The sequence below is a fragment of the Pongo abelii genome, chromosome 9, assembly GCF_028885655.2.
Source record: "Pongo abelii isolate AG06213 chromosome 9, NHGRI_mPonAbe1-v2.0_pri, whole genome shotgun sequence".
Taxonomy (NCBI): domain Eukaryota; kingdom Metazoa; phylum Chordata; class Mammalia; order Primates; family Hominidae; genus Pongo; species Pongo abelii.
In genome coordinates, this window is record NC_071994.2 from 37572963 (window position 1) to 37598361 (window position 25399).

The following is a 25399-nucleotide window of genomic DNA, read 5'->3' on the forward strand; positions in this document are numbered from 1 at the left end:
TAAAAGACAAAACCTAACTAAAATAAAATTTTAGCAAGAACCTAGCTAAAATAAATTTTCAAGGGATAAACATTTGAAAATAACATAAATTCTTCCATGTGCTGTGGCACGTCTCTAGTCCCAGTTACTTGGGAGACTGAGGCGGGAGAATCACATGAGCCCAGGAGTACTGGGCTGTAGTGCACTATGCCGATTGGGTGTCTCCGCTAAATTCAGCATCAATATGGTGACCCCCCATAGTGGGGACTACCAGGTTGCCTAAAGAGGGGTATACCAGCCTGGGCCAGAATTGAAGCAGGTCAAAACTCCTGCACTGAAAATAACATAAATTCTCACATCAAAATGTAAAATATTGAAAGAGAGAGTGAAAGTATAAAGTTGCATGCAAAGTTAATTTATTATCAACTTGAAATAGACTGTTATAGCTATAAGATGTTATGTGTAAACATAACGGTAACAATGAAGAAAAAAATCTGTAGAAGAATTACAAAACAAAAGTATAGAGAATTCAAAGCATACCACTATGGAAAACTATGAAACTACAAAGGAAGACAGCAAGAAACACACAAACAAAAAAGTCACAAATCATTTAATAAAATGACAGTAGTAAGACCTTAGCTATCAATAATTATCTTAAATGTAAATGAATTGCATTCTCTAATAAAAATACATAGACTAAATGAATATAAAAAAAGACCCAACTATATGCTGCCTGCAAAATATTCATCTCAGTTTTAAGTATACACATAGACTGAAAATTCAGAGATGAAAAAGTATTCTACACAAATAGAAACCAAAAGAGAACTGGGGTAGCTATACTTATATAAAATAAATAAACTTTAAGTCAAAAACTATAAAAAGAGACAAAGACATTATATAATGATAAAGAAGTCAGTTCATCAAAAAAACATAAAAGTTTTAAATATATATGCACCTAACATTGGAGCAACCAAATATATAAAGGAAACATTAAAGGATCTGATGGGTATTGCAGATTCCAATATGACAATTGTAGGGAACTTCAATACCCTACATTTAACAATGGAAAGGTCATCTAAACAAAATTAACAAGATAATATTAAACTTGAACAACACTTTTAGACCAAATAGCCCTAATAGACATGTACAAACCATTCTCTCCAACATGTGCAACAGAAGGCACATCCTTCTCAAGAACACATGGGACATTCTCCAGCATAGATCATATGTTATTCCACAAAACAAGTACTAGCAAATTTAAGAAGACTGTAATTATAACAAGTATCTTTTCAAATCATAATGGTACAACTAGAAATCAATAAAATGAGATATTTTAAACAATTGCTTCTGAACAACCAATGGATCAACAAAGAAATAAAATGCAAATTAAAAAATATCTTGAGGCTGGGTGTGGTGGCTCACACTAGTAATCCCAGCACCTTGGGAAGCTAAAGCAGGTGGATCACTTGAGGCCAGGAGTTCAAGACCAGCTTGAGCAACACAGTGAGACTTTGTCTCTACAAAATAAAAAAAAATATAAAAACAGCTGAGCATGGTTGTGCACTACATGACTGTAGTCCCAACTACTTGCTAGGCTGAATCAGGAGGATCAGTTGACCCCAGGAGTTCCAGGCCACAGTGAACTATGAAAATGCCACTGAACTCCAGCCTGGGTAACAAAGTGAGACCCTGTCTCTTAAGAGACAATCTTGAGACAAATGAAAACAGAAACACAATATGCCAAAACTTATGGGATACGGCAAAGGTACTTCTAAGAAAAAAGTTTATAGCAATAAATGGTTACATCAAAAAATAACAAAGATTTAAAATACATTACAATGTCATTCCTGAAAAGCTAGAAAAAACCCAAACTAAGCCCAGTTAGCACAAGAAAAAAGATCAGAGAAGAAATAAATAAAATAGACTAGAAAATCAGTACAAAATATCAACAAAACTAAGAGTTATTTTTTGAAAATATGAACACAATCAACAAATCTTAAGCTAGACTAAGAGAAAAGATTCAAATACATAAAATCAGAAATGAAAGTAGTGGCATTACAGCTGATACCACAGAAATACAAAGGATCATAAGAAACTATTAGGAACAACTATATGCCATCTTTCTAGTATAATATGTAAGAAATTGATAACTTCCTAGACGTATACAACCTATGAAGACTGAATCATAAATAGAAAACTTGAACAGACCAGTAACAATTTAGGAGACTGAGTCAGTGATGAAAAGTTTCCCATCAAAAAGAAGCCCAAGACCAAGACCTGACAGCTTCATTGCTGAATTCTACCAAACATTTGAAGGTTCTAATACCAAAGGTAAACAAGAATACCATAACAAGTTAAAATAAAATTCCAGGCCAATATCTTTAATGAACATAGATGCAAAGATCTTCAACAAAATACTGGCAAACTGAATTCAATAATACATTAAAAGAATTACTCAACATGAACTAGTAGAATTTATCCCTAGAATGCAAGGATGACTTAAAATATATGAATCAATAAATGCAATACAGTACATTAACAGAATAAAACACAAAAACTATATGAGTATCTCATTAGATGCAGAACAAATACTTTGCAAATGTTAACCTCCTTTCATGATAAACATTTCTACCAAATTAGCTGTAATAGGAATGTGCCTCAACACAATACAAGGCATATACAAGCCCAAAGCTCACATTACACTCAAAAGTGAAAAACTGAAATCCTTTCCTCTAAGAAATGGAACAAGACAAGGCCCATTCTTGTTGCTTCTGTTCAACTTAGTATTGGAATTCTTTGCTAGAGCAATTAGGTAATAGGAAGCAATAAAATCTTCCAAATAGGAAAGGAAGAAGACAAATTGTCACTGTTTGCTGACACATGATCTTATGTATAGAAAAGTCTAAAGATTCCATAAAAAACAGTTAGAACTAATAAATATGTTAAAGTTGCAGAATGCAAAATAAACACACAAAAATCAGTAGCATTTTTGTATACCAACAATGAAGTATCCAAAAAGAAATGAACAATCCCATTGACAATTTCTATGGAAAACACTTAAGAATAAATTTAACCAAGGAGGTGAAAGACCTATACACCAAAAAACTATAAAACGTTGATGAAATAAATTGAAGACATAAATGAATGAAAAGATATCCTGTATTGTGTGGATTGGAACAATTATTGCTAAAATGTCCATACTACGTAAAGCAAGCTGCAGTTTCAATGCAATCCCTATCAAAATTCCAATGTTATTTTTCATAAAAAGAGAAACAATCCTAAAATTAACATGGAACCAAAAAAATTGTAAACATGCAATGCAATCACAAGCAAGAAAATACACCTGGAGGCATTACACTACCAGATTTCAAACTATACTACAACACTATTGATATGATTTGGCTGTGTCCCCACCCAATCTCATTTCGAATTCCCACGTGTTGTGGAAGGGACAAGGTAGGAGGTAACTGAATCATGGGGGCAGGTCTTTCCCATTCTGTTCTTGTGATGGTGAATAAGTCTCATGAGATCTGATGGTTTTTAAAAAGGGGAGTTTCTCTGTGCAAGCCCTCTTCTCTTGTCTGCCGCCACGTGACATGTGCCTTTCACCTTCCGCCATGATTGTGAGGCCTCCCCTGTCATGTGGAACTATGAGTCAATTAAACCTGTTTCTTTTGTAAATTGCCCAGTCTCAGGTACGTCTTCATCAGCAGCATGAAAATGGACTAATATAGTAAATTGGTACCAGTAGAGTGGGGTGCTGCTGAAAACATACCCAAAAATGTGGAAGTGACTTTGGAACTGAGTAACAGGCAGAGGTTGGAACAGGTAGGAGGGCTGAGAAGAAGATAGAAAAATGTGAGAAAGTTTGGAACTCCCTAGAAACTTGTTAAACAGCTTTGACCAAAATGCTGATAATGATATGGACAATGAAATCCAGGCTGAGGTGGTCTCAGATGTGGATGAGGAACTTGTTGGGAACTGGAGCAAAGGTGACTCTTGTTATGTTTTAGCAAAGAGACTGGTGGCATTTTGCCCCTGCCCTAGAGATTTGTGGAACTTTGAACTTGAGAGAGATGATTTAGGGTATCTGATGGAAGAAATTTTTAATCAGCAAAACATTCAAGAGACGATTTGAGTGCTGTTAAAGGCATTCAGTTTTATAAGTGAAGCAGAGCATAAAAGTTCAGAAAATTTGCAGCCTGACAATGTGATAGAAAAGGAAATCCCATCTTCTGAGGTGAAATTCAAGCCCGCTGCAGAAATTTGCATAAGTAACGAGGAGCTGAATGGTAATCCCCAAGACAATGGGGAAAATGTCTCCAGGGTTTGTCAGAGGTCTTCACAGCAGCCCCTCCCATCACAGGCCCAAAGGCCTGGATTGAAAAAGTTTTGTGAACTGGGCCCACAGTCCCCGTGCTGTGTGCAACCTAAGGACTTGGTGCCCTGCATCCAAGCTGCTCCAGCCATGGCTGAAAGGGGCCAACATAGAGTTCAGGTCATGGCTTCAGAGGGTGCAAATCTCAAGCCTTGGCAGCTTCCACATGGTGTTGAGCTTGCAGTTGCGCAGAAGTCAAGAATTGGGGATTGGGAACCTCTGCCTAGATTTTAAAGGATGTATGGAAATGCCTCAATGTCCAGGCAGAAGTTTGCTGCAGGGTCAGGACTCTTGTGAAGAACCTCTGCTAGGGAAGTGCGGAAGGGAAATGTGGGGTTGGAGCCCCAACACGAAGTTCCTACTGAGGCACTGCCTAGTGGAGCTCTGAGAAGAGGGCCACTGTTTGAGGACCCCAGAATGGTAGATCCACTGACAGCTTGCACTGTGTGCCTGGAAAAGCCACAGATATTAGCCCATAAAAGCAGCTTGGAGAGAGGCTATATCCTGCAGAGCCACAGGAGCAGAGCTGCCCAAGACCATGGGAACCCACCTTTTGCAACAGCATGACCTGGATGTGAGACATGAAGTCAAAAGAGATCATTTGGAGCTTTAAAATTTGACTTCCATGTTGGATTTCAGACTTTCATGGGGCCTGTGGCCCCTTTGTTTTGTCCAATTACTCCCATTTGGGATGGCTGTATTTACCCAATGCCTGTAGTATCTAGGAAGTAACTAAATTGCTTTTGATTTTACAGGCTCACAGGAGGAAGGGACTTGCCTTGTCTCAGATGAGACTTTAGCCTGTGGACTTCTAAATTAATGCTGAAATGAGTTAAGCTTTGGGGGGCTGTTGTGAAGGCACGATTGGTTTTGAAATGTGAAAACTTAAGATTTGGGAGGGGCCAGGGGCAGAGTGATATGGTTTGGCTGCATTCCCACTCAAACCTCATCTTGAATTCCCACATGTTGTAGGAGGGACCCAGTGGGAGGTAATTGAATCAGGGGCAGGTCTTTCCCATGCTGTTCTCATGATAGTGAATAAGTCTCAAGAGATCTAATGATTTTTATAAAGGGGAGTTTCTCTGCACAAGTCCTCTTCTCTTGTCTGTTTTCAATGTGAGAGTTGCCTTTCACCTTCCACCATGATCGTTAGGCCGGGAACTGGAAGTCAATTAAACCTCTTTCTTTTGCAAATTGCCCAGTCTTGGGTATGTCTTTATCAGCAGCATGAAAATGGACCAATATAACTGTAGTAAGTAAAATAGCATGGCATTAGCATAAAATAGACACATCAACCAATGGAACAGAATAAAGAGGCCAGAAATGAGGCTACACATATATGGCCAATTGATTTTTCAGAGACGTTATCCTTTTCAGAGACATTATTCATGGCACTGATGTGCCATGAATACAAAATGAGAAAAAGACATTGCATTCAATAAATGGTATTGGGAAAACTGGATATCCATGAGAGAAAAAATGAAATTGTACCCTTATCTCACACTGTATAAAAATTAACTCAAAATAGATTAAAGACTTAAATGTAAAACCAAAAACTGTAAAACTATGTGAACAAAACATGTCATGTCATATCCTTGATATTGGCCTGGGTGTTTTTTTGAATTTAACTTCAAAAGTGCAGAAAATAAAAGCAAAAATAGACAAACATGATCAAATCAAACTAAAAAGCTTCTGTACAATAAAGGAAGCAGTTAACAGTATGACAGGACAACCCACAGATTGGGAGAAAATATTTGCAAACCATACATCCAATAAAGGGCTAATACCTAAAATACATAAATGTGTAATTCAAACAACTGAATAACAAGAAAACAAACTGATTAATAAATGAGCAAGAGACCTTAATAGACCTTTTTCAAAAAAATATAAATGGCCAGCAGAAATATTAAAAAATGTTCAACATCTTTAATCATTAGGAAAATGCAAATTAAAACTACAATGAGATATCACCTCACACCTATCATAATGACCATTATCAAAAAGATAAATTTTGGTGAGGATGTGGAGTAATGTGAACGCTTATATACTGTTGGTGGAAATATAATTAGTATAGCTGTCATGAAAAACTGTATGGAGGTTTCTTAATAAACTAAAAATAAAATTATCATCTAGCAACCCCACTTCAGTATTTACCTGAAAGGTTTGAAATCAGTTTGTCAAAAAAAAAGTCTGCATTCCTGTGTTCAGTGTGGCTCTATTTACAATTGCCGAGATATAGAATCAACTTTGTGTCCATCAATAGATGAATGAATAAAGAAAATGTGATATATATACACACAAAGGAATACTATTAAGTCTTTAAAAAGAAGAAAATTCTGCCATTTGCAACAACACGGATGGAATTGAAAAAATAGTATGCTAAGTCAAAAAAACCAGGCATGGAAAGATAAATACTCTGTGTTGTCACTTGTATGTAGGATCTAAAACAATTGAACTCATAAATGCAGAGAGTACAGTGGTGGTTACAGAGGCTGGGACATGGGAAAAATGGGGAGATGATGGTCAAAGGATACAAAGTCTCAGACAGGAGGAATAAGTGGGTTTTTGAAATCTATTGCACAGTATGGTGGGCATAGCAATTTCAAATTGCTAATAGAGTAAATTTCAAAATTTCTTACCACAAAAAATAAATATTTGAAGTTATGAATCTGTTAATTGGCTTTATTTATTTCATATAATATTTGTAAATCACAATATCACTTTGTATCCTATAAATATATATAGTTGGAAAAAGTCAATTTATATATTATAAAATTAAGAATAATGGTATTACATTGATTAAGTGAGGTGTGATATATCTGGAGCTTTCAAGTGCTCATATTTTAGGATGTGATTAAAAAAACTTCGTATCTTAGAATTAATGGTTGTTTGATTAGTGATCAATTCTGTTAATTCCAAAGGCATTCAGCCCCACCGCACATAGTTCTCATACCTATTTTATAAGAAAGGTGCTAACTACATGTTTTTAGAAAGATAAGCATTGCCCAGAGAAAAATCCTTACCAAGGCTCTTGTGGTTCAAAAAGTAATTGTACATAAATATATTTGTGTATTTGTTTACTATTTTTTCACAATAAAATAAGCACATTTATTGGAAACTACTTTGTTACAGAGTAGGGTTTCTTTAGAAGCAGGAGGAGGAAATGCCCATACCTAAATTTAATAGTAAAAATAATGAGCCGGACCTTTATGGTTAATTCCAATAACACTGTCAGAAAAGAAGAGAAGAAAACCAGTAGGCAAAATGGTTTCTCACATATACTGCAGACTTCACCTGTAATGAAGAAGCTGGTTTCTTTGGTAATTCTGCTTCAGTGAAGTTCTCACATTGTGTTCAGAATTGGTGGTTCCTTGGTCTCACTGACTTCAAGAATGAAGCTGCAGACCCCCGCCGTGTGTGTTACAGTTCTTAAAGGCGGCATGTCCGGAGTTGCTTCTGATGTTCGGATGCATTCAGAGTTTCTTCCTTCTGGTGGGTTCGTGGTCTTGCTGGCTCAGGAGTGAACCTGCAGACCTTCACAGTGAGTGTTACAGCTCTTAAGCGGAGTGTGTGGAGTTATTCATTCCTCCAGGTGGGTTGGTGGTCTCAATGGCTTCAGGAGTGAAGCTGCAGACCTTCACGGCGAGTGTTACAGCTCATAAAGGCAGTGTGGACCCAAAGAGTGAGCAGTAGCAAGATTTATTGCAAAGAGCGAAAGAACAAAGCTTCCACAATGTGGAAGGGGACCCCAGTGGGTTGCCACTGCTGGTTAGGACAGCCTGCTTTTATTCTCTTATCTGGCCCACCCACATCTTGCTGATTGGTCCATTTTACAGAGAGCCAATTGGTCTGTTTTACAGAGAACTGATTGGTCCGTTTTGACAGGGTGCTGATTGGTGCATTTAATCCCTGAGCCAGACACAAAAGTTCTCCAGGTCCCCACTAGATTAGCTAGATACAGAGTGCTGATTGGTGTATTTACAAACCCTGAGCTAGACACAGAGTGCTGATTGGTGCATTTACAAACCTTGGGCTAGATACAGAGCGCCGATTGGTGTATTTACAATCCCTTAGCTAAACATAAAGGTTCTCCAAGTCCCCACCAGATCAGCTAGACACAAAGCGTAGATTGGTGCATTTACAAACCTTGAGCTAGACACAGAGTGCTCATTGGTGCATTTACAAACCTTGAGCTAGATACAGAGTGCCGATTGGTGTATTCACAATCCCTTAGCTAGACATAGAGATTCTCCAAGTCCCCACCAGATTAGCTAGAATACAGAGTGCTGATTGGTGCATCCACAAACCCTGAGCTAGACACAGGGTGCTAATTGGTGTGTTTACAAACCTTGAGCTAGATACAGAGTGCTGATTGGTGTATTTACAATCCCTTAGCTAGACATAAAGGTTCTCCAAGTCCCCACGAGACTCAGGAGCCCAGCTGGCTTCACCCAGTGGATCCTGCATTGGGGCCGCAGGTGGAGCTGTCTGCGAGTCCTGTGCTGTGCACTGGCACTCCTCAGCCCTTGGGCGGTAGATGGGACTGGGGGCCATGGAGCAGAGAGCTGCGTTCCTTGGGGAGGCTCCGTCGGCTCAGGAGCCCACTGTGGGGGTGGGGGTGGGCTCAGGCATGGTGGGCTGCAGGTCTCCAGCCTTGCCCTGCAGGAGGCAGCTAAGGCCCAGCAAGAAATCCAGCGCAGCACCAGTGGGCCAGCACTGCTGGGGGACCCGGAGCACCCTCCACAGCTGCTGGCCCCAGGTGCTAAGCCCCTCACTGCCCAGGCCAGTGGGGCTGGCTGGTGGCTCCCAATGCGGGGCCGGCCAAGCCCATGCCCACCCAGAACTCTAGCTGGCCCTCAAGAACACCACTCGCAGCCCCGGTTCCCGCCCGTGCCTTTCCCTCCACACCTCCCCGCAGGCTGAGGGAGCTGGCTCCAGCCTTGGCCATCCCAGGAAGGGGCTCCCACAGGGCAGCGGCAGGCTGAAGGGCTCCTCAATTGTGGCCAGAGTGGGCGCTGAGGCCGAGGAGGCACCAAGAGCCAGCGAGGGCTGCAAGGGCTGCCAGCATGCTGTCACCTCTCAACATCAGTGATTTCCCAAAGGATTACATCAGGATATTCTACAGATTTGTATGTTTTACTGTAAATTTAGTAATTTTTAAGACACTCACATTACATAGTATGTGCACAGACTGGCATAGGTTAAGATTGAGCACAAAGTAGGCATTCAACAAATTGCAAGTGAATTAAACCGACCTATATGTCACATATTGCATTTGGATATCTATCTTTGCCTAGTGGTATCATCCTGTATCATTTTTATTTCCATAAAGTTAAAAATAGCATAGTAAACTATATGCAAGTAAATGAGGGAATATGAGTGAGTAGTAGGAAAAAATAGGTGAATAGTTGAAAAACATGAGCAATTTTAAGCCAACTGTGAGTCAATTCCTTACAAACTCTTGCATTCAAGTTTCAAACAATCAAGTGAAAGACAGAAATATAATTAACTATATCAATTATAGAGAAACCACCAGTTCAGGAGGAGCACAGGTAGATCTGGTTCTATGGCTTCAGGAATGAGTTCTCACTGAATAGAAACTGCATTAGAACAAACAGTAGCTTTAGAGTAAATAAGACAATGCATTTCCAAAGGATGGTTTTTATAACATCCTTCACCATGGGCCAAAATCATTGTTATCCATACAAAACAGTAAAAGAACCACCATGGGAATAGATTGAATATGGAGGATGCAATGTCCATAAAATACATACATCATCACTAATAGTGTACATTTATTTCTCTAAGGTATTTCACTTAAAAATTTAGTTACTTGACATTGTGAACAATGGCATGCTTGTTTTTAATTGGCAGAAGACTCAGGGAATGTAATCATGCTAGACATTAAATGAACTGCAAAGAAAAGGATTAGAGGAAAGCATTTAAATAAATCCCTTTAAAGAGACTCTGTAGCATTTCTTCTTATATTGTTTATTTCAGACAACAAGCAGAACTTGGAGGCTTCAGGTAGTTTGCCTTATTTTTGGGTATTGTGACTGTAAAAAGGAGACAGTGTGTTCTGTGTACTTTAATGTTATTTCCACTATTTAAGAAATCCTGTTGAAAGAAAGCAACAGATGCATCACCAACTATGAAAAGGATGCTCTCTGTTAAACTGCCCTCATCAAGAAGCATGCTGCATGTTATGGTGGAAAGAGCTTGACTTTTGGGATCAGATACACTTATAGTAGCTATGTTGATTTGATTTGGGCATGTTTTGTTGAAAGAAAAACTTCAACCAAATTAAATTTAAAAGAGTTGAATTGAGCAATGAACAATTCACAAATCAAGCAGCCCCCAGAATCACAGCAGATTCAGAGAGACTTCAGTACAGCCATGTGGCAGAAGAAGATTTATAGCCAAAAAAAAAAAAAAAAAAAAAGGGAAATGTACAGAAATCAGAAGTGAGGTACAGGAACAACTGGATTGGTTACAGCTTGGTATTTGCCTTTTTGAACACGGTTCAAATAGTTGGCTATATTTGATTGGCCAAAACTCAGTGATTGGCATAGGTGTGAGCTATGGTTGGTTCACACCTACACTTGCTATAGTTTACAATGTACACAAAAACCTTTAGGCCAAACTTGAATATGTAAGGAGGCAGCTTTAGGCTAAGCTTGATTAACAGTTTCTAATCTCTGTGTCCTTTAGGTTCCTCATGGTACAACATTATGTTGATGATAACTATTTTAATAATTAGGGTTCATTTGTTGCCAGTGATGGATACTTGTTGGCAAACTTAACAGAAAGGAAATTCGTTGGAAGAATATTGGGGAAATTCATGGAATACATGGGAAGGCAGTAAAACCTAGATTGCAATTAGGCAGGATTCATGGCTGTCTTGGGGCATCAAGAGGCAGAAATACTTCATATCTCCTTTGACAACATTGCTGTAATAAATGCTTCCCACTGCTTTTCCCTCTACCCTTAAAATTCTCACATTAAGTTTTAAGGTTCTTGAAAAAAAATCCAATTGCTCTAACGTGACAGCTTGGCTATGAGAGCATAGAATACTTTTATTTACAGACATATAAAGATTACATATATTGATGAGAGGTAATTTCCCAAAAAGGATGTTTGCCACAAGAAGGAGAAATAAATGTCAAACAGTCAAAAAACAAAAGCAAAAACCATCTGCACTATACCTACCATGATAGAGTTAATGAAGATTAAATGATATAACATTCATAAAACCCTTGGCACATAGTAGACACTACCCTGGGATAAAAGCTCTGAAAGGGCAAGAACTTGGCTCTATTCCATGCTGCATCTGAAGAGCTTAGAATGATAACTTGCAAAAGTAGATGCTCAGCTAATGCCTGTTGTGGACTCACGACATGTGTTCCTTTCCTTCTTTGTCTCTGTCATCCTGACTCCCTTTACTGGTAAAGTTGGATAGGAAATGACATTTTCTGGTAAAATATGTTGCCAATAAATAGCATTTAAGAGCATGTGCTACTTGCACTACATGGTTATCCCATTGTCACAGGATCTTTGTAATTTCAGTTGTTTATTGAAGCCAAAAAGAAACCATCATCAGGGCATTAGAGTGTGGTGACATTTCCCTTAGCACCTTCAGAAGTTAACTCATATCTATTTTTTAATCTGAATATCTGGCTCTGTGAGTCAGAGCTCTATTGCACACCATTTTCACTGATTTTAAATCCCATTTTAATCTGGATACTTTACATGACTCTGTGATCATACCTTTTTTGTTTTCCTGAGCAAAGCTGCTGAGTGGAACTGTGTGTCACCCAAAGATCCAGAGCTTAAAGATCAGAGCTGCTAGTGAACCATTTGGAAGCTGTCCCTTAAAGAAGACAGCTCCATTTATGTTAGTGTCATTTTGTGCTGCTAAATGTTGTGATAAGTAGTCTCCCTTTTAATGACACTAGGCAGGCAAGGAGTGGGTCTTTAAAAAGAATTAAAAATTACCTTGATATATTCAAATGAGTATTGGAAGAACTTGGAATTTTATTATCCAAAGTGCACATGATAAATGATACTAACTTATTATGCACAGCCAAAAGCATAAAAACAATCTCAGTTTATTTTTTTGTGTATGAGGATAGTGGGAGGAAATGAAATGTACACCGGTTAGAAATGTAAGAAATCTGGAATCCTGTGTCTGCCATTACAAGTTGTGTGACTTTGAGTAGATAACTCCTCTCTCTGAACTTTGGTTTCCTTTCCTGAGAAATGGGCATATAGTTGCCAGGGTGATTGTTACAGGAACCTATAAATTAATAATTATAATTCACTTAGAAGAGGAATAAGTATAGAAGATATTCAGAAATATAGACCCTCAATGGTGGAGGATAAAAAGACTCATGTTACTCTGAGATATATTTTTCTACATGTAAATAAATATCCAATTACATTCAAAATGCTTAAGATTGAACCCTGTCTCCATGAGAAAGTGGTTGTGTGGACCTGGATATATTGTGTGAGTATATTTTGGTTTCCAATACCTCATATGTAAAACAGATGTAAGAATTTCCATTCTGTCTAATTTACGAGGTTGTTTACAGGTTGAGACACCCCGAAACATGTGAAGTTGCAAGGAGTGAGTTTTTAAAATTAATATTAACAACATTGAGTTAAACAATTTCCACTTATTATGTATCTATTTTGTACTAGACCCAATGTTAAACTCTTAATGTACATTAATTCAGTGATCTAATGAAGTTGGTAATAATATTCTCCTATTTTGTATTTGAGGAAACTGGAGCTTCAACAATTTAGGAATATTCCCAGTTTCCAAGGGCTACTATAACAGAATACCACAAACTGAGGGGCTTGAAGTAACAGAAACTTATTCTTATAGTTCTTGAAGCTAGAAGTCTGAGGTCAAGGTGTTGACAGTGCCATGCCCCCTCTGGAACTTGTAGGGGAGAATCCTTCCTTACATTTTCTAATAGCTTGTGGTGGTGGTAGTCAATCTTTGGCATTCCTCCAATATATGCATACCTCCAATCTTTTTTTTTTTTTGGTTGTCACATGGCATTCTCCTCGTGTCTGTATCTGTTGTCACTTCTAAGGACATCAGTGATCTTAGCTTACAGCCCACCCTAATGACCTAATATTAACTTGATTATGTCTGCAAAGACTATATTTCCATATAAAGTCACATTTATAAGTGCTAAGAATTAGGACTTGGACATATCTTTTTTGGGGGCATAATTCAATTCATAACATCACCCAATATAAACTACCTACCTAAAAAGTGTTATAGCTGAGGTTTGGTCTCCAGTGTGTTATTTCTAGAACCTGAAGCAGGACTTACAGAAATTCATGTATTGAGATGTCAGCTGAGCCAGAACTAGTACCTGACATTCATGATTTCCAGGTCATGGGCTTTCACACTGTGCTTGGCTGCCTCTCAGGAAGAAAAAATTACAAACTAAAATTAGCAGCATTTTCTATTTTTGTAGATAATGGTTTTCTGTTGTGTTTAAGAGCCTGGATTTCCTGAAGGAGGTAGAGTGAAGAGTGGACTGTTTTAGTAAAAAGTGAGAAATACACCCGTCCTTATCTCTCACCTTATGTTTCTGGATGGAGCTGGGCTATCCTCAATCCTGTACTGAGAATGGTCATATTGTGTAGGCTTGGCAAATAAGAATATCTTATTACCCTGGCTTCAGTGATAGGTTGAGGGATGGGGATGCAAAACTATCCAGTTCAATGGGATTCAAATACATACAGCTCAAATCGAAAACTTTTCAGAATAAAATATTAAAACATTTTTGCTTCCCACCCCAAATAAAGTTGCCATACATGGAGATAGTGATGGACAATGTCCTATTAAAGAGTGAGAAATCTGACTTCAGTGTGAGAAACCAACAGAAATGGAAATTGCTCTGCCTAAACCAGCGTAAGCTTTTATTATTGGTAATCAAAATGTCTTTTTTGTAATTTTTATTGATTAAATAATAGTTGTACATGTTCTTGGTATATGTGTGATATTTTGATATATGTATAGAATGTTTAATGATTAAATCAGAGTAATGGGGTATCTATCCACTCAAACATTTATCTTTTCTTTGTGTTGAGAACATTACAATTCTATTTTGAAATATACATTAATTATTTTAACTACAATTTTCCTACTGTACTGTTGAATGCTAGAACTTATGCCTTTTCATCAGATCCCATTGCTCAGGACAACGCTTATGCTGATAAGGTAGCTAAAAAAAAAAAAAAGCTGCTAGCGTTCCAACTTCTATCCCTCATGGCAGTTTTTCTCCTTCTCATCTGGCCACTCCCACCTACTCCTCCACTAAAACTTCCACCTATCAATCTCTTCCCACACAAGGCAAACGGTTCTTAGACCAAGGAAAATATCTCCTTCCAGCCTCACAGGCCCATTCTATTCTGTTGTCATTTCATAACCTCTTCCATGTAGGTTACAAGCCACTAGCCCGCCTCTTAGAACCTCTCATTTCCTTCCCATTGTGGAAGTCTATCCTTAAGGAAATCACTTCTCAGTGTTCCATCTGCTATTCTACTACTCCTCAGGGATTGTTCAGGCACCCCCCCCCCACCTTCCCTACACATCAAGCTTAGGGATTTGCCCCCTCCCAGGAATGGCAAATTGACTTTGCTCACATGCCTCAAGTCAGGAAACTAAAATACCTCTTGGTCTGGGAAGACATTTTCACTGGATGGGTAGAGGCCTTTCCCACAGGGTCTGAGAAGGCCACCACAGTCATTTCTTCCCTTCTGTCAGACATAATTCCTTGGTTTGGCCTTCTTACCTCTACACAGTCCAATAACGGACCGGCCTTTACTAGTCAAATCACCCAAGCAGTTTCTCAGGCTCTTGGTATTCAGTGGAACCTTCATATCCCTTACCGTCCTCAATCTTTACGAAAGTTAGAATGGACTAATGGTCTTTTAAAAACATACGTCACCAAGTTCAGCTTCCAACTTAAAAAAGGGACTCTGTCAAGAATAGAGCCCCAAAACTCACCAACCAAAGTAATTACACTGAATCCCCCTTGGACACTCTCTAATTGGATGTCCTGGGTCCTCCCAATTCTTAGTCCTTTAATACCTGTTTTTCTCCTTATTCCATTTAGTTTTTCAGTTCATACAAAACCATATCCAGGACATAACCAATAATTCTACATGACAAATGTTTCTTCTAACAACCCCACAATATCACCCTTTACCACAAAATCTTCCTTCAGCTTAATCTCTCCCACTCTAAGTTCCCACGCCACCCCTAACCCCACTTGAAGCAACCCTGAGAAACATTGCCCATTATCTCTCCATACCACCCCCCAAAATTTTCGCCACCCCAACACTTTACCACTATTTCATTTTATTTGTCTTATTAATATAAGAAGACAGGAATGTCAGGCCTCTGAGCCCAAGCTAAGCCATCGTATCCCCTGTGACCTGCACATATACATCCAGATGGTTTCTGAAGAATGACAAAAGAAGTGAAAATGGCCTGTTCCTGCCTTAACTGATGATGTTACCTTGTGAAATTCCTTCTCCTGGCTCATCCTGGCTCTAAAGCTCCCCCACTGAGCACCTTGTGACCCCCACCCCTGCCGGCCAGAGAACAACCCTGCTTTGACTGTAATTTTCCTTTACCTACCCAAATCTTACAAAACAGTCCCACCCCTATCTCCCTTCACTGACTCTTCTCAGATTCAGCCTGCCTGCACCCAGGTGAAATAAACAGCCTTGTTGCTCACAAAAAAAAAAAAAAAAAAAAAAAGAACTTAGGCCTTTTATCTAACTGTATGTTTAGACATGGTATATATTCTATTGGTTTTACGTATGTAATTAGTATATATTCTATTTACATGGTACATATTCTACTGGTTTTATGTATATCATTGGTTTTATATACTATTGGGTATAATTGGATATAAAATTTGTTATATATGCATATGTGTGTATACAGTATGTATATTAATATTACATACATATATATGTACAGAGATATATTTTAAGAAATTGACCCTCATGATTGTCAGAACTGGAAAGTTTAAAATACGTAGGATAGGCTAGCAGGCCAGAAACTCAATATCGGGCAAAATTCACCCCTGATATTTCATGTAGGTTCTTTTCTATTTTCCCTAAGTGTCAGCCACTCTGAGAAATGAAGGGACAGAGTAAAAAAGAAATTTTAAAGCTGGGTGTCTGGGGGAGACATCACATATCAGCAGGTTCCGTGATGCCCCCTGAGCCGTAAAAACAGTAAGTTTTTATTAATGATTTTCAAAAGGGGAGGGAGTGTACGAATAGGGTGTGGGTCACAGAGATCACATGCTTCACAAGGTAATAAGATATCACAAGGTAAATGGAGTCAGGGCGAGATCACTGGACCACAGGACCAGGGCTAAATTAAAATTGCTAATGAAGTTTCCGGCATGCATTGTCATTAATAACATCTTATCAGGAGACACGGTTTATGAGCAGACAACTGGTCTGACCAAAATTTATTAGGCGGGAATTTCCTCATCCTAATAAGCCTGGGAGCACTATGGGAGACCGGGGCTTATTTCATCCCACAGCTACGACTGTAAAAGACAGCTGCCCCCAAGGCGACCATTTTAGAGGCCTCCCCTCAGGGACACATTCTCTTTCTCAGGGACGTTCCTTGCTGAGAAAAAGAATTCAGTGATATTTCTCCCATTTGCTTTTGAAAGAAGAGAAATATGGCTCTGTTCCACCTGGCTCACCAGCAGTCAGAGTTTAAGGTTATCTCCCTTGTTCCCTGAACGTTGCTGTTATCCTGTTCTTTTTTCAAGGTGCCCAGTTTCATATTGTTCAAACACACATGCTCTACAAACAATTTATGCAGTTAACACAATCATCACAGTGTCCTGAGGCGACATACATCCTCCCTCCTCAGCTTATGAAGATGATAGGATTAAGAGATTAAAGTAAATACAGGCATAGGAAATCACAAGGGTATTGATTAGAGAAGTGATAAGTATCCAAGAAATCTTCACAATTTATGTTCAGAGATTACAGTAAAGATAGGCATAAGAAATTATAAAAGTATTAATTTGGGGAACTAATAAATGTCCATGAAATCTTCACAATTTATATTCTTCTGCCATGGCTTCAGCTGGTCCTTCCGTTCGGGGTCCCTGACTTCCCGCAACACTCAAGCAGAGCTATGTTAGAGTCTTAAGGTAGAACTCCTTCTTCTCCAGAAAACGTCAGCTTTTGCTCTTAAGACCTCAATTGATTGGATGTGTTCCACTCATATTATCGAAGGTAATCTCCTTTACTTAAAGTCAACTGATTACAAATGTCAATCACATCTACAAAATGCCTTCACAGCAACATCTAGACTAGTGTTTTACCACACTGCTGAACACCATAGCCCAGCCAATTTGACACATATAATAATCATCACAGGTAGCAGATCTTACAAAGGAAGGCCTTATTAACATGGGTAAGACTTATTAAGAAGGTGACACTGAACTAAGATTTTAAGAATATGAAGAAGTCACTCGTGAATATCTAGAGTAAGAATTTTCAAGCACAGGAAATATCCAGTGCAAAGTCCCTACTATTGGAGTATGCCTGGCATGTCTGAGGCACAGCACTAGAAGATAAGTGTGGTTAAAAGAATAACTAAGGAGGTGATGGGTATTTATAGAAATATTTGAAGTCAAGACATTTCTGTAAATGTTCTTGGATACTGCAGCTCTGAGGAAGGCCAATGAAAGCACAAATGCTGCAATAGAAATAGAAAATAAACATGCTTCCCTAAGAGGCAAGATGACAAAGAAGTCATCCCTCTCACTTTTAGAGTGTAGGTGCCCTGAAAGCAGGCACTAAAATTATATACTGCTCACTGTTGTATCTCCAGCACCTAGCACAGTTCATGACATATTGTAGGTGGTTGCTACATATTTGAAGAATGAAGGAACCTCATACTTACAGCCAGTTACTTATGGATGCCCCTCAATTTGGAAAAACATTAATTCTAATCTACAGATACTGGAATGATTTCTTGATCATTTCCCAGTACTCTTATTATTTTCCTTTTCCATTCCTACTGTACTCTTGTTTATGCTTGGACCTTGATCATTTTATTCATCTGCCATTTGCAATCTGTGGTGCAGGATTGAGAGTAAAACTTACCTCTTATTATTGATGCCTCTGAAATTGGCATAAGTTTCTCTTGGCTTTATAGATTCCAGATCTTGAAAGTATCAGTGGATAATCTGGGAAAACACTTTAGTTAAGCAGATGTGTATCATGGTCTTTGATTCATAAGGTATTTATAAATAACAGACAAAAGCAGAGACAGTGATTTATTCAGTTGAGTGAAGAATCTTCATTTTGTAATAATGGAAGCAGAAAGGGGATATGACTGAGTTGAATAGAGCCATGAGTGGACAAAAGATGAGTAGGATGAAATAAATTCATCATATTTAAAAATACTGTGCTAAAGTTTTTCAATCAATCCAAAGGAAGCAATAATCTATATAATAATAGCGGATCTCACTAATTGCAAGAGGAAATGTAGGTTAAAAATATAGATTCACAAATAAATTGGCTAAATTCTTGGAGTACCAAGCCATACTGAGTTATTGGGTTAGGATATTTCAAAAGAAATGATCTATAACTTGGATATTGATAGTGGTGTATTGGAGATGTCTAACAATAGTAAACATGATAAAATAACAAATATATATGTATACTCAAATCTGTAATATACTTTAATGATATAAAGGCTGTATAGCATGAAATTTACAAGTAATCAAATATACAATATTTCCTATTGTACATTACATACAATCAACTGATTCTGAAATAATGCTTTTGTTCATTTTGTTAAACTCTTTTACCTGTAGCCAAACTATGGTTGCAATTAAACAATGAACTGACAAAACCAGAGTACAAATAAACACTTGTTTACTATGAGATTTGACAAAAGAAATCACTCATGACATTGATAAATGAGTGTAGCCTCAACATGAATGTTGATTGATATTTTCATTGACTTAAATGAGTAAGGTAAAAGTGAAGGAAGGAAGACGTTTTTATGACTATTTGTTCTTCAAGCATACAAATGATTTATCTGCTGAATTAATCATTTTTGAAAACAGGAGTAATATTTTCTTATTTTTTTGTGCAATTTATAATGTAACAGCTAGAGACATAACCCACTTTTATATTTAATCTTCATATTAACATTTTCTACCACATTAAATACAGACAACAACACAGTAAATCAAGGTTTGATTCATAGCATTTGCTGATTTTCATGATGTAAATACAGCATGGCCAGTTTCAAGCTATGAATTTACCATCACTGAACGTGGAATTAGGAAAAATGCACAAAATTTATGATTATATAGTATTTATCATACAGATAATGCAGATGTAAATAACTTCAAAAGCATATTTGATATTTGATAGTAAAATACATTTAGGAAGTGATGAATTTTGAGTATTTATTACCTTTGGTTTTTAAAATTTTTAACTGTAATTTTATATGATTAAAAAAAGTAGCTGTGTTTAAAAATTAGTTGGACAAATTTCTAAAAATTTAATACTTGGCTAGTGGCAGCTCTAGTACACTGCTGGATCTGACCACAGGCAAGAGAACTCATCTTTCATACCTGCCATTTTTTGATAGATATCTAAAACACAGAACCTATACTCAGTAGAAAGATGATTTGATCTTGTGATCCATTGCTTATATTCTTTCATAAAAAGTTAACTGACTTTTCTTATAGGTCCCATGATTTTAGATTATTTTCTTAAAATGGGAAAAAAATAGGCAATTCTGTTTTGAAAAAAATCTTTTCAGCCAAAATAGAAATAACCATGTTCACTAAAGTATGTTTGTCAAAATATTTTTCTAATTTACAGAATTAGGTATTTTATGACAGAATACATAAAAACACAGCAGAAAACACCATAAAATCTTGTTTTATACTCTTTTCTGCCCTTTATGTGTACGTTAGTTTATTCTCAGTGACCGACTCAGGATTTCAAGTCCTGAGTTGAGAACGGTTTGCTTTGCCTTTCTTTGTCTTTTCTAAACCTGCCTTACAAAAATATTCGTAGTCCATTTTCCTCCTTGATTCTATTTATTATTCTTCCCCCCAATTTTTAAAGAATATGTCTATAAACTCTAGCATATTTATAATAAGTTATTTAAACATCAGCAACCCTCATTGTAGTTAGTTTTCTGATAACATAACTAATCTTTGGATCATAGGCTTATAAAAGTCTATTTTTTTGATACTTCTGGCCATTCTAAACATGAACCCCAATTCTTGCCTAAATGACTTTGTGTTGCAAAGTCATTTCATTCCCAGAGCAAGAAATAGCAAAGGTAACCATGTAATTTTTAGAGCATCTTTATTCTCAACTGGAACAAGTGCTTCAATTACTGAAGATATTATTGATTGAATTTCAAGTGATTTTGCTGCTTTGAGACCTCAACTTTTTCAACAATTCATTTCAGGCAAGTTTTTAATCTAAACGTGTGATTCATATAACTGAGTATATGCATTAGTGATGTTGAAGTAATGGTACATTAATCACATCCTAAATAACAAGTTTATTGGGCAGAAAACCAAATTTGAAGCATGGACTTTTGTGTTTGTTCAGAAAGAATGTTACCACATTTGTAGGCTAATCATTCATAAGCATGACTATTTTCTTTTGGTTATTTATCATACTCAAACCAGGATATTGTACTTTAAATTTATGAATAAATACTTTGAATGGAAATTGGATAAACTGGATAACAAATACACATAATTTTTTCCAAATGACTATTTTCTTATTTTTTCAAAGCAATGGTTACAGTGGATCCTTTTGAGGCAAAATCTATTTTTAGGTTGATATAAATACTAACAAGTATTAGGATTCTGCATAATGAAAATGAGATAGCTATTCATTGGATCCAGAACATGGATTTATGATTTTAATGATTCCAATGACCTGTGTTAAGTTTAGCCTAAAGCTGTCTCCTTACATATTTTAAGTATGGCCTAAAGGTTTCTCTGTACATACTGGCTGTCTCCTTACGTATTTTAAGTATGGCCTAAAGGTTGCTCTGTACATAGTGAACTATAACCTATCTGGATATGTAAAATGACTGTGGTCCACTCTTGTTTCAGTCATCAAGTTTTGGACAACCAAAAGTGGCCAACTATTCAAACTGCATTCAAATAAGGCAAATGCTGAGCTGTAACCAATCCAGCTGTTTATGCATTGCACTTCTATTTTCTGTCTGTCACTTTCCTTTTTCTGTCCATAAATTTTCTTTGATCTCATGGCAGCACTGGAGTCTCTTTGAACCTACTCTGGTTTGGGAGCAGTATGATTCACAAATCATTCTTTGCTGAATTAAACTTTGTTAAGTTCAATTTGTCTAAGATACTTCTAACACCTAATATTTAGGCCAAATATTTATTTGATTCTCATGTGACTATTTGGAACTCTTAGTACAGTTTGTGTGTAATTTATAACATAACAATGAGGTTGTTGAAAAAAATGATTGAAGGATTTTTGAAAAAAATAAATTAACAAAAATCTTTTATAAACTGCCCTATGGTCAGTCAGGATACTGTATGCTTTCAAAGTATTTTCACACATACAGGAGAGTCACAATGGAGATTACTGATTAGAATAAAGATCCTATCACTGTATGGATTTAATATCAAAGATAGAATTATTTTAACTATATTATTTTCAAGGTAGCAACATGGGCTTAGCCATTGTTTTAAGAACTGAGATGTGAAAATACAATAAAAATGAAAAGGTATTTTTTAGTTATCTCTGTTAAAATACAAACGTAGGCTCATTAAAATTTTAAAGAATTTATTTGAGCAGACAGCAAGTCATGAATTGGGCAGCACCAAACCACAGCAGTTTAGGCTTCATTGAGAAAAGGGGAGGGGAAAACATCTATAAGGTGTTTGTAAAAGCAAGACAAATGAAATATTTGGGAAGGAAGTGGATTGCTCCTGCAGGCCCTGGTAAATAGTTGAAAAACTCCAAAGACAAGAGGACATAATCTCTTGAGAGCTCTAGGACCCCACCCACAGCCTGACTCCCACTATACTATCACAGCTGATGCTCTCTTGAAAGCACCACCTCCTGGCAGGAGGCCAACCAACAGAAAACTAGTGCAATAAACAAAACTACAAGGATTCTCACAGAGTTTATATCACTCCCCTGCCACCTCCACTGGAGCAGGTGCTGCTATACACAGCTGAGAGATCTGAAGATGGTTCATATCACAGGACTCTGTACAGACACCCGCCCAGTCCAGCCTGGAACCTGGTAACTCCACTGAGTGGCTAGATCCAGAAGAGAAATAACAATCACTACAGTTCAGCTCCCAGGAAGCCATATCCCTAGGGGAATGGGGGAGCACTATATCAAGGGAGCATGGAACAAAATAATTTGAACGGAAGCCCTTGAGCCCTGGATATTACCTCTGACATATTCTACACAAATGAGCAATTGAGAAAAACACAAAAATAATTCTGATAATATGACAAAACAAGGTTCTTTAGTACCCCCAAAAGATCACACTAGCTCACCGGCAATGGATCTGAACCAAGAAGAAATCCCTGAATTGTCAGAAAAAATAATTCAGAAGATCAATTATTAGGCTAATCATCAATGAGGCACCAGAAAAAAAGTGAATTCCAACTTAAATGTAAAAAAATACAAGACATGAAGGGAAAAATCTTCAGTGAAATAGATAGCATAAATTAAAATATCACAACTTAAAGTGAAGGGCACACTTAGGGAAATGTAAAATATGCTGGAAAGTGTCAGCAATAGAATTGAATAGTAGAAGAAAGAACTTCAGATCTTGAAGATAAAGTTTTTGAATTGACTCAATACAACAACAAAGACAAAAAAGAATTTTAAAAATGAACAAAGCCTCTAAGAAATTTGGGAATATGTTAAACGACCAAGTCTAGGAATAATTGGTGTTCCTAAGGAAGAAGAGAAATCTAATAGTTTAGGAACCATATTTAAGGGAATAGTCAAGGAAAACTTCACCAGTCTTACTAGAGATCTATTAGGTTGGTGCAAATGTAATTTAGGTTTTTGCCATTACTTTGAATGACAGAAAATGCAATAACTTTTGCACTACCCAATAGACATCCAAATAGAAGAAGCTCAAAGGACACCTGGGAAATTTACCACAAAAAGATCATCACCTAGGCACATAGTCATCAGCTTATCTAAAGTCAAGATGAAGGAAAGAATCTTGAAGAGTTGTGAGGCAAAAGCACCGGGTAATCTATAAAGGAAAACCTATCAGATTAACAGCAGATTTCTCAGCAGAAACCCTACAAGCTAGAAGAGATTGGGGCCCTATCTTCAGCCTCCTTAAACAAAACAATTGTCAGCCAAGAATGTTGTATCCATTGAAACTAAGCTTCATAAATGAAGGAAAGATAGTGTTTTTCAGACAAAAAAAAAAGTGTTGAGAGAATTTCCTGCTATCAAGCCAGCACTAGAAGAACTGTTAAAAGTGGCTCTAACTCTTGAAATAAATCTTCAAAATATACCAAAATAGAACCTCCTTAAAGCATAAATCTCACAGGACCTATATAACAACACAATGAAAAAAAAAACACCAAGGTATTCAGGCAACAAATAACATGATGAATAGAATAGTACCTCACGTGTCAATACTAACATTGAATGTAAATGGCCTAAATGCTCTCTTAAAAGTAACAGAATGGCAGAATAGATAAGAATTTACCAACCAAGTACCTGCTGTCTTCAAGAGACTCACCTAACACATAAGGACTCACATAGACTTAAGGTAAAAGGGTGGAAAAAGGTACTCCATGCAAATGGACACCAAAAGCAAGCAGACGTAGCTATTCTTATATCAGACAAAACAAACTTTAAAGCAACAGCCATTAAAAAAGACAAAGATGGGCATTATATAATGATGAAAGAGCTTATCCAACAGGAAAATATCACAATCCTAAATATATATGCACCTAACATTGAAGCTCCTAAATTTATATAACAATTACTACTAGACCTAAGATATGAGATACAGAGCAACGCAATAATAGAGGGGGACCTCAATATTCCACTGACAGCTTGAGACAGGTCATCAAGACAGTCAACAAAGAAACAATAGATTTAAACTATACTCTAGAACAAGTGGACTTAAAGTATATTTACAGGACATTCTACCCAACAACTGGAGAATATACATTCTATTCATAAACACATGAAACATTCTCCAAGATACACTATATGATAGGCCACAAAACAAGTCTCAATAAATTTAAGAAAATTGAAATTCTATCAAGTATTCTAACTACAGTGTAATAAAATTGGAAATCAAGTCCAAAAGGAACCCTCAAAACCACGCAAACACATGGAAATTAAATAACCTGCTCCTGAGTGATCATTGGGTCAACAATGAAATCAATATGGAAATTAAAAAATTCTTTGAACGATAATAGTGACATAACCTATCAAAACATCTGGAATATGGCAAAGGCTGTACTAAGAGGAAAGTTTATAGGCTTAAATGCCTATATCAAAAAGTCTGAAAGAGCACAAATAGACATTCTGAGGTCATACCTCAAGAAACTATGGAAACAAGAACAAACCAAGCCTAAACCCAGCAGTAGAAGACAAATACCAAAGGTTAGAGCAGAACTAAATGAAATTAAAACCAAAAATGCAAAAGATAAATGAAACAAAAATCTAGTTCTTTGAAAAGATAAATAAAATTGATAGACTATTAGCAAGATCAACCAAGAAAATAAGACAGAAGATCCAAATAAGCTCAATTAGAAACAAAATGGGAGATGTTAGAACTTATGCTACAGAAATACAAAAGATCATCAAGGCTACTATGAACAATACCTTTACGCACATAAAATAGAAAACTTAGAGGAGATAGATAAATTGCTGGAAATATACAACCCTCCTAGATCAACTCAGAAACAGAAATTCTGAACAGGCCAATAACAAGCA